Source organism: Tupaia chinensis, unplaced genomic scaffold (genome assembly GCF_000334495.1).
Source record: "Tupaia chinensis unplaced genomic scaffold, TupChi_1.0 Scaffold140308_1, whole genome shotgun sequence".
Taxonomy (NCBI): domain Eukaryota; kingdom Metazoa; phylum Chordata; class Mammalia; order Scandentia; family Tupaiidae; genus Tupaia; species Tupaia belangeri.
The window spans coordinates 452922-464368 of NW_006200185.1; the positions used below are offsets into that span (position 1 = coordinate 452922).

At 41.6% G+C, this 11447-nt stretch overlaps 1 pseudogene; it reads right to left on the minus strand.

Moving 5' to 3' along the window:
- Nucleotides 1-44: 44 nt before the first annotated feature.
- Nucleotides 45-11447, minus strand: part of LOC102485986 (X-ray repair cross-complementing protein 6-like) — a 14091-nt pseudogene continuing 2688 nt past the window's right edge.

Below are 11447 nucleotides of genomic sequence, written 5' to 3' on the forward strand. Positions count from 1 at the left end.
AACCGCGGTCGACTACGTGGGAGTCCAGCGACATAGCCATTACGCTAACTGCTGGTTCCCAGCTCCTGCTTCTTATTCCCGCTCTTCAGTCTGTACACCCTGTGGGCCTCCTTTCACATAGGCACAGTGAGCTTGCCCAGCGTGCCCTTACTCACGTGGACATTCAGCTCCTTTTCAGAAAACTCTGCCTTGTGCCTTTTACTTCCAGAACCCTCATCATCTTGTTTTCTCTTGGTAATGTTCCTATCAGGAGTGTAAGCTGGTAGGGAGATGAGTTCCCTAAACTCATCTACGAGAGGGATAAGCAGTTAGCATAATGACTATGTTGCTGAACTCCCATGCACACAACTGCGTTTGCGTCCCAGACTCAGTGACTTAAACTCATGCTGGGCACGTGTGCGTGCATGCCCAAGATCCTGAGAGGAGAATGGAGGAGAAGGGATTGCGGCGTGGCCATCCCCCCAGGGGGGTGATTTCTTGCTTTCTATCTCTCTGTGTATCTCTGTCTTTCTGGTGAGCGCACGTGCCCTATAGCAAAAACCTCTCCAAAACAAAACAAAAACAAAACAAACAAACAAAAACTCATCTACCAGAGAGCCCAGTCTTTCTTCAACCTTGGGTAATGTCAGATCGATGAATTGTTTGGGCTTCATCAAATACAAAGCTAAGGTTCCTGAAGTGCTGCTGTAGTGCTGGGTTCTCAAAGTTGTCAATTCTGTATTTGAAGCAGAGTTTCTGAATAATGCCTTCATCTCGTCCACCTGCTCTGGGCTTGCCTGGACTTTTTCAGTAATGGGCACCTTCCGTTTGTCACCAGCATAGGGGTAGGTAAAAAAGCTGGAAACCTGGAGGAGTCACCTGAATATTCTGGTCATCCAGCTCCTCTTCCTGTGGCACCAGAGCCACAAAACATGGTGAGGTGTATCTGCACACTGTACACTGTATCTTGCAGGTCGTGTATCTGCACACTGCACACTGTATCTTGCGGGTAGTGTATCTGCACACTGCTACAACATCCTTCTCCAGACACTTGCTGAGGAGAGCACTGAACAAGGTCGAGCTCCTGTTTACCAGGGTCACTTCAAGATACATGAACATGGAGGGCCATAGGTAATGGTGCTTCTTCAACATTACTAAGAGCTTGAAACTGATGAGAATTAAACCTGGCTCACTGAACCATTTTAGCTCTTCTGTTTCCTCTTTCTCCAGTAAAATCTGATGGTTCCCATAGATCTGAGACCTTTTCGTATTGCTAGTCAGGAGCAAACTACCTGTATTTATACTAAATATCTAGGTCTTGGTTTTCACTGGTTCATTTGTTTCCCGATGCAGTCTTATTGCAGAAGACTTGAAAGCCTTCTGGAGCAAATTATAATTGCCCACCTCGTGAGTGCTATATGTTTGCAGAGCTTAAACTTTAACCTGTAGAGCGGACTCTTCTTGGTTTCCTTGGTGCAAACCTTCCTCATTAGGTCTTCTAGTTTGTTCAACACCTCTAAGTGAACCCCACGGTCCTCATCCTTCGCTACACTGATTATATCTCTGTAGAACAGGGATATATCCAAGCCCCCAGGTTTCTTCAGCTGCATCACTTCAAGGAAGATACCTATGTCATGAAGATAACTAGCTTTGGTCCTGGCCCGGCTGGCCTTGGCACTGGCATTGTGATGGGGATCGTCTTCATTGGTGAACAACATGATTCTCTTATGACCCATTTTGACCTGGACATCACTAAAGAGATTGGCACAGACCCACAACACTTCACCGAATGAGTAATCAGATCCACTGCCCATCTGGTCTTGGAACCATTTCTTGCCCTGTTGTACCTTAAACTGGTCAAGCTCTAGCACTCGTTTACTACCTGGACTATCCAACTCTTGTAAGATGTAAATATTTTTAAAATTCACTGAATTTTTGTCTTTCTCAGTACCATAGAACACCACTGCCAGGAGATCTTGATCACTGCTTATGGGCTTATTGGTGTACACACTCTGGATACACTGTATGTTCATGTCAAAAGGAGACAATTACTCTTCATCTTGATATTCAAACATGGCCCTGGAGGCAGCAACCAAAAAAAAAAATCAATCTCTTCCTGAACATTTATATTCTCCACTTGCATCAAGATTTTCCTCTTGTTCTTCTTTATCTTCACCACCCTCAGTTTTGTAGTAAGACTCCCACTCTGATATAATGGCTCCTTCAGAACACAGATCAACTAGGACAGAAAAAAAAGCTGCTAGCTTAGAGCAGGGTCCAGAACAAGAGAAAGCTCTGCTACAAGTCCAGGCTACTCTGCAAGCTGCTCTGCTATATGATTCAGTAGATTTAATTGTGCTTGAGGTTCAGTGGAAGGTAGAAATAATGTTTGGGGCCTTTGGCAGGCCCTTGTAGTTGATTTGCTACGCAGGTCCTTAGGATTTGGGAACAAAGTCCTGCAGTTTTCCACAGACTACTAGTCTTATTTTGGGAAACAGCTCTTGGCCTGATACTAGGCCTTGGTAAAGACTTCATCATGGACCACCATGTTATCAAATGAACTAAACTGCTGATCATGAAGTGCGTATTATCTGACCCACCAAGCCATAAAGTTAGACATACATCACAACACTCCATCATCAAATGGAAGTTATATATACATGATTGGCCTGAGCAAGTCCTGAAGACACAAGAAAACTACATGAAAGAGTGGTCTAAATGTTCATGGTCCCCACTCTTGCTACAATGTCTTCTATAATATCTCTGAGCCTGCACCTATGTCCTCATGGGGGGTTCCCTATGATACATTGACAGAGAAAGAAATGACTTGTGCCTGCTTTATAGATGAGTCTGAATGATATATAGGCACCACTTGAAATGGACAGCTGTAATACTACAGCTTCTCTCTGGGATATGAAGGACAGTGGAAAAGGTAAATCCCCCAAGTAGGCAGAACTTTGAGCAGAGTGGCTGGTTGTTCACTTTGCATGGAAGGAAAAATGGCTTGACAAAAGATGATATACCAATTCATGGGCTGTGGCTGAGAGTTTAGCTGAACTGTCAGGGACTTGTAAGGTACATAACTAGAAAATTGGTGAGAAAAAAAATTGAGGAAGAGGTATGTTGATAGATTTCTGTGAATGGGAAGGAGAAGCTATTTGTATCCTACATGATTACTCATCAAAGTGTGATCTAAGAAAAAGAGGTTTTTAATAGTCAAGTGGATAGGATGACCCATCTTATGGACCAAAGTCCGCCTCTTTCCCAGCCGACCTTGTCATTATCCAACAGGCCATGGTGGCAGTGATGGAGGTTATACATGAGCTTAGCAATGTGTGTTCCCATTCACCAAGGCCACCATAGCTGCAGCCACTGCTGAATGTCCAATTGGCCATCAGCAGAGACCAACATTTTTTATCAGCTATTTGGAAGGCTGGTTATCCTGGACTGCTCTCATCATGGAAGGATCACTTTTTTGTCCCTACTGGAGTAAACACTTAACACTGGACAAGGATTTGCTTTCCCTATATACAATGCTTCTGCCAAAACTATCTGTTGTGAACTTACAAAATGCCGTATCCACTGTCATTATATTCCACATGACATTTCTTCTAACCAGGAAAGAACTCAATAGCAAATGAAGTGTAGCAATGGGTCCATTCTCATATAATTTACTGGTCTTATGATATTCCCCACTTTGTAGGATGGGGCAAGATTTTTCAGAGGCTGTATGTGTTCCGAAACAGTATCCAATATATGGTACTATTTCTCTCATAGCCAGCATTCAAGTGGCAGAAATGAGAGTTTCACCACTCACTATTACCCCCAGTGACACACTAGCAAAAGTTTTGTTTCCTTTTTCCATGACCTTTTGCTCTTCCAGCCCAAAAGTTTTAGTTCTAAAGGAAGGAATGCTTCCACCAGGAGACATAGTAATAATTCCATTGAACTGGAAACTAAGGCTGCTATCCAGCCACTTTGACCTCATGCTTCTGATTCAATAGACCAACAAAGGAGTTACTGTATTGTCTAAGGTGATCGATCCAGACTAGCAAGGAGAAATGGGACAACTACTACACACCAGTGGTAAGGAAGATTATGTCTGGAATACAGGAGATCCCTTAGGGTGTCTCTTAGTGTTACTGTGCCCTATGATTAATGTCAATGGAAAATTATAACAACTCAATCCAGGCAGGACTACTAATGGCACAGACTCTTCAGGAGTGAAGATTTGAGTCACCCCACTGGATAAAGAACCATAACCAGCTGAAGTGCTTGCTGATGGCAAAGAGAGCACAGAGTGGGTAGTGGGAGAATATAGCCATGTGACCAATTATAGAAACCAGGAATGTAATTGCCAAGTATTTCACAATGACCCATGTTCTCAATGGCCTAGTAAGTGGCTACATGGTGTCCAAGGCCTAGATAATTGCTAGGCCTCTGTGAAGGAAAAGAATATCATTTACTGAATACATACAATGTGTCAGGCTCTGTACCAAGCAGAAGCCAAGAGAAAAGGTATAGCATCTTGGGGGTGGGGGAAGGCACCAAATGGCAGGAACAAAGTCAGATGGAGGGCACTGAGGCAGCGGTGTCCACTGTATCCTGGTAGAAAAGACCCTCAGCCATTTCAGAGTATGAAAGGAGAGTTTAAAGGAGATGAGGATAATCTTTTTTGGTATTCAAATATGACTGGCCAAGATGCATGGACACTGATGTACTCTTGATAATCTAAAAGAGCTCTTTGGGTTGCTCCCATGTTCAGGTTACTTTTTAAGAGTGCTTTCGTTTGGAGACCTCTTTTGATTTATATGAAGTCATACTTAATGTCTATAGATGGTTCATGCTATCAACAGCTTGCCAAGCGTTCTAGAAGGTTCTTGTAATGAAGGGAGCTCTAGGATGCTGAGACCAGGTGCTCAGACTTTCATCAGGGGGTGGAAAATGGGAACAATGTAAATGAATGCAGTTTTGAATCAGAGAATGTCCAGGTTGTTCTTGGCTGAGTCACTTGAGAGCAGCTGTAGTGGAAATAAGCTCCAGTCTAATATTTCAGTTCAACTACATCACCCTTCTGAGGGGCTATAACTATAAGAGGGAAGTGGAACAAGGCAAAGAGGATACTTCTTGGAGAATCAAATGTAGTGGAAAGTTAGCACTAAACAGAAAATTTGAAGATCGAAAGCATTTCAAAGTTCTTGTTCAACATTAGTAGGAAATAGTCTGAGATTTAAGAGCCCACACAGTACAGCCTACCACTATATCTTCTTTTTATTTCTCTTTCATCCTTACCCTTCACTTAAGTCAGCCTAGGCCTTGATCCTTGAATAATAATAATGCTTGAATGTTCCATCTCCAAGCCTTCTCCCTTCTCCATCTCCTTACCCCGACAATGACCCTGTTTCCTGTTAGAGCTACCAATTATCTGAAACCCTGTGCCACTCACCCTTACTAGCATTTTTTCTTACACTGTCTTACCATACAAGGCATCATTTTTTCCCATTATGTTTATATCTATCTTCCTACCTTTATTATAAGTACATGGAGGTCAAATCCATGTCTTATATCACCTCCCCCCATCCCCATCTCCAGCTGTGCTAAATTCATTGTCAATAGATCAAAAATGATCTGGGTCCAGCAAGTGGTGTGGAGGTTAAGGCACTGGATCCCACACAGCCGCCTGGCCAGTTTAAGTCCCAGACTCTGCAGCTTTAAAATCATGCCAGTCATGTGTACTTGTGTCCAAAATCCCAAGGGAATTGGAAGAGAAGGGATTGCAGCACGGCCATTCTCCCTGGGGCATGATTGCTCATCACCCCCCTCCACGAGTGCACATGCCCTATAGCAAAATTAAAAAACAAAACAAAACAAAATAATCTTCTGCTTGATTTGTTGATTATTACAAGTATATCATGAGAATAACCCATAGAACTCTGCTCTGAATTTTTATGACTTTGAGCAAGTTTCTGCTCCTTTCTTTGTCTCAGTTTCTCCATCTGTGAATGATGGGGTTGGATTCAATGAAGCCTAAGAGCTCTTCAAGCTTTGATAGCACTTGATTCTACAAGTTCATGCTCAAAATGAGGAAAGAGGATCACCCAGCTTACTAAACAGCCTGGGGAAGGAGGAAGAAATCTATTTGCATGAAAATCAAACCAAAAACAACAATAGAAGAGTGAATATAATGGAGTCTAAGGGAAGGTGTGTGGATAGAAACTTGTATGAGAATTGAGGTGGGGAGAATAATCATCGGCTTAGAGAACAAGCTTTTCTGGCCCTGAGTGTTTTCTGAACACAAATTTTCTTCTGTAATAGACCAAGAGATAGAGTTAGGTCTTGTGCCTTTTGTTAGCAACTGGTTTCAACAGCCTAAAAGCAGAACAACCAAACAAAACTCCCTACCTCCCTACCATGCAGCAGTCAAACACTGATGAATGCCTAGGCCAGGTTAACAAAGTTCCCAGACACTGCCATCTAGTGGCAGTTCAATGATAGATGTGGGGCAATTCATCCTTGCTTTTTTTTTTTTTTTTTTTTTTTTGAGAGAATTTTGCTATAGGGCATGTATGCTTGCCAGAGAAACAGAAAGCGAGAAATCACCCTTACCCACCCCCTCCCCCAGGGGTGGCCAATGCAACAATCCATTCTTTTCCATTCCCCTCTTGGGATTTTGGGCACACATGCACATGCGCCCAGTGTATTTCAAGACCCTGGGTCAGGGACTTGAACCATGGTCAGCCATTTGAGAGTCCAGTGCCTTAACCGCTAAGCCATCTGATGGTCCCTCATCCATTAATTCTTATATAGAACTGACAGCCCTTTAGAGAGACATAAGCCAACCCAAAGATGAAATACTGAGCTGGTGAAGAATGAAAACTGATGAAAAAAATTAGGAGAGACAAATACAAAGTCAAGATCAAAGCAAGTGAGACAGGGATAAACACAGATAATCATGAAGCTAGGTGAGCCTTACATTGAAAATAGCATTGAAGGACAGGTGGAAGGCAAGGAGAATTAACACACTCACTCACTCTGGACCAACACACCTTCATTATAATTTTAGGAGGCAATGATGGGGTAAAGCTTCTGAGCTCTGTATGTGCTTTTGTGTTCTCTTGTTATTGGTATCTTGCATAAACTGTACTCTTTTACTTTGCCTGCATGATATTCTCCCCATGACTATTCTATACTCCATTCTCTCCAAACAAAGCAACAAAAAAAGGAGGAAGAGGGGCCAGCAGGTGGCGCACTGGTTACACTGTTGGACTCCCATGCTGTCCATGGTTCCAGTCCTGGAATGGGTGACTTGAGAATCACACCAAGTGTGTGTGCGTGCATGCTCAAAATCCCAAAATACATACAATTTTATAAAGCAACAATTAAAACACAGTACTGTTAGATTTATAACACATATAGAGATATAATATACATGACAATAAAACCACAAAGAAGGAGGGTCAAAGGAGAAAAAAATGGAAACGTTTTTATATTTTACTGAAATAAATGTTAATCTGAAGTAGATTGTAATACATTTTTAAAACACAATTATAATTCTTTGAGAAACTATTAAGAAACTCATTAAAAGGGCTCCATAACCTAGTGGTTAAGGGAACCAAATCCTACATGGCTTGCTGCTATTTGAACCCTGGCCCTAGAGGCTTGAAAAATAAAAGAGGTGCATATGCAGGCATGCATTCCCCAAGTCCCAAATAGATGGAATATGGAGGAAAAAGAGTTCAGCATGATCATGCCTCACTGGTTGGTGCTTTCTCGCTCTCTTTCTCTCCCTCTTTCTCTGTCTTTCTGTCTCTCTCTGGCAAGTGCACATGTTCTCTGGCAGTTATAAAAAAGACAAACTAAAAGTATACGGTTAAAAAATATCAGAAAAATTTGAATGGTACACTAAAAATTATGTATTTAATTTAAAAAGAAGCAGGGAAGAACAGAGAGGTATGTTTAAAAAAATAAAAGAGGGGCCAGCAGGTGGCATGGTGGTTAAGGCACTGGACTCCCACATGGCTGACAATGGTTTGAGTCCTAGACCTGGCTGCTTGCTTTCTCACTTTTCCTCTCTCTCTCTCTCTCTGTCTCTCTCTGTCTCTGTCTCTCTCTCTCTCATGAGTGCACCTGCCCCATAGCAAATTAAATAATAATAATAAAAGATAAGAGACATAGAAAACAAAACAAAAGTAAATTAAACTATATTAATAATTATGTTAAGGGACTGTCATGGACAGCAGAAGTACAAAAGAACCCACATGAGAAAGGTAATAGGTTCATGTCCCAGAACTCCCCTAGGCATCCCATTTGCATAGGCACATACCCATGGTCTGGGCTGGCTGGGACTAGAGGTGTATCACAGCATGGGATTCTGCTTGGGGTGCCTGTCTCACTCTCTCTTCTTTCTCTGACTCTGTTTCTCACTCTCTTTTAAAGTGGTTAAAATGGCTGGATCCCACATGTCCAATAGCTCGGTTTGAGATCCATGGCATTGGCTTAAGAAACACACCAGATGTGTGAGTGTGCATGCAGCTTAAAACTCTTGCTAGGCACATGTGCTTGCATGCCCAAAATCTTGAAAGGAGAAAAAAATGGAGAAGAAAGCACTGCAGGGTGTCTATACCCCATGGGGGATTGCTTTTTCACTCCCCTCCATCTCTCTTCAGTAAGTGCACACACCTTCAGGCAAACTTTTTAAAAAATCAGTAAAGTAAAAATACCATCAAAGAACACTATCCAATGTGTGTGTATGTATATATATAACCTCCTGGCAAACAACCGAAAAACACTTTTTTCCCCCAAGCATTAAATTTCTCGGGTACAGACCATATTCTAGGCCATAAAATAAGCTTCAATAATCTTAAAAGAGTTGAAATTATATATAGTATCTTCAATAACAGAATTAAATGAGTATTAACATCAGAAAGAAATCTGGTAAATCCCAAGATATCAGCAAATTAAAAAACATACTTAAAGAATAAAACATGAGAGAAATGAAAGTTTTCTTTGAACAGAAAGAAGATGAAAATAAAACACATGAAACTTTGTGGAATGCAGGGCTGGACCCATGGCTTTCTGGTTAAGAAAGCCAGATCCCACATGACCAATGACACGTTTCAAGTCCCAGCCCTGGCTGGCTTGAAAAACACAGAAGATGGCATAGCGCTTATGTCACTGGACTCCCCCATGGCTGATCATCATTTGAGTCCCAGACCTGGTGGCTTGAAACTCACACCAGGCACATGTGAGTACATACCCAAGATTCTGGGAGGAGAATGGAGAAGGGATTGCAGCATGGCCATCTCCCCTGGGGGGTGATTTCTCACTTTCCCTCTCACTGTCTGTGTCTCTGGGGAGCACACGTACCGTAAGGCAAAAGCCTCGAAGAAGAAGAAGAAGAAGAAGAAGAAGAAGAAGAAGAAGAAGAAGAAGAAGAAGACGACACCAGGTACATATATGTGTGTCTCAAATTCCTCCAGGATGGAGAAATGGAGGAGAGGGGGTTTAAGTATAACCATGCCCCACTGGTGGGTGCTCTCTCCCTTTCTGTCTCTCTGCCTCTTTCTGGTGAGTGTATACAAAACAAAATTTCGTGGGATGTAGCTAAGACAAAACTTAGAAGGAAATGTATAGTCTTTATATATATTTTATTTTTTTGGAGAGGTTTTTCCTATAGGTCGCGTGCACTCTCCAGACAGACAAGAGAGAGACAGAGAGACAGAAAGCGAGAAATCACCCCCTAGGGGGGATGGCCACACCGCAATCCCTTCTCCTCCATTCTCCTCTCGGGATCTTGGGCACGCACGCACACGCACCGGGCGTGAGTTTTAAGCCACTGGGTCCGGGACACGAACCGCAGTTGACTACGTGGGAGTCCAGTGACATAGCCATTATGCTAACTGCTGGTGCCTGAAATGTATAGTTTTTAATGCCTATATAAGAAAAAGAGAAATTTAATAGCCTAAGCTTCCATCTCACAAGACTAATAAAATGAAACTATACTCAAAGTAAGCTGAATAAAAGAAAAAGTTAATATTAGAGTGGAAATTTTTAAATAGAAAAATTTTATAGAGAACATCAATTCAACCACAAGCTGGTCCTTTGGAAAAATGAATGAAATTGACAAATTATAAGTTATACTGATCAATAAAAGCAAGAGAGAGAGAGAAAAATTACCAAGCTCAAGCATGAAAGAGAGGATATCACTATCAAAACTAAAGAAATTAAAAGGACTATAAAATAATGCAATGAAAACCTTTATGCTAAAATTGAACAATGGGTCTGAAAATGAACATTTTCTTAAAAAGAAACAAACTGCTAAAATCTACTAGAAAAGAAATAGAAAATCTGATTAACCATGTACCAAGCAAAGAAATTGATATAATAATTAAATATCTTCTCATAAAGAGAAACACTCAGTGTCATATTGTTTCACTGGTGAATTCTATCAAATATGTAATTAAGAAATACCAATTCTTTGCCAATTCACCCAAAGAATAGCAGAATGAACATCTCCCAACTCATTCTATGGGGTTGATATTATCCTCACTCCATTGTCAGTGAAACACATCACAAGAAAAGAAAAACACAGACCAGTATTGCCCGTGGTAATAAACACGGAGAGAATTTTTTAACAAAATCTTGGTGACAGTAGTGAACTAAATTCAGCAACATATACAATGACTTATAGTCCCTGGCCAAACAAGATTTATTTCAGATATGTAGGGATGATTTGACATTTGATAATTAATGTAATGCATCATATTAATGGAATAAAGGACAATTACCTCGTAATCATCTTAACACCTGTAACGACAACAAAGGGGCATTTTCCAAAGTCAAAAATCCTACACTCATTCATAATAAAAGGCCTCAACAAACTAGAAATACTAAATTGATAAGGGACATCTAAAAAGTAAAACGAAACAGAGCTTAACATCGTACTTAATGGTGAAAATGCAATGCTTTCTTTCAAAGATGGGAACAAGGCAAGAGTCCCTGCTTTATAGTCACTTCTGTCCAGCAGGAACTGGAATCTGCAACCAGAGTAGTGAGTGAGTAAATGAATGAATGAATGAAATTAAAAGCATCTAGATTGAGGGACCAGCAGATGGAGTAAAGTTATGTTGCTGGACTCTCATGTAGTCTACTGCAGTTTGAGTCCTGGACCCAGTGGTTTAAAACTCACACCAGGTGTGTGTATGTGCATACCCAAGATCCTGAGAGGAGAATGGAGGAGAAAGGATTGCAGCGTGGCCATTTCTCATGTTCTCTCTCTCTGTCTCTCCAGTGAGTACACGCACCCTGTAGCAAAAATCTCTAAAAGAAAAAAAAGAGGGAGAGAGGCAGGGATCCCTAATGGTCTTCACCGCATGGTCGACCCTGGCCCCAGTGGGCAGGATCACATGCATGCCCAGGGAGACTCACATGCATGCCCAGGACCGCCCATGTGGCTCTGGCATCTAGAA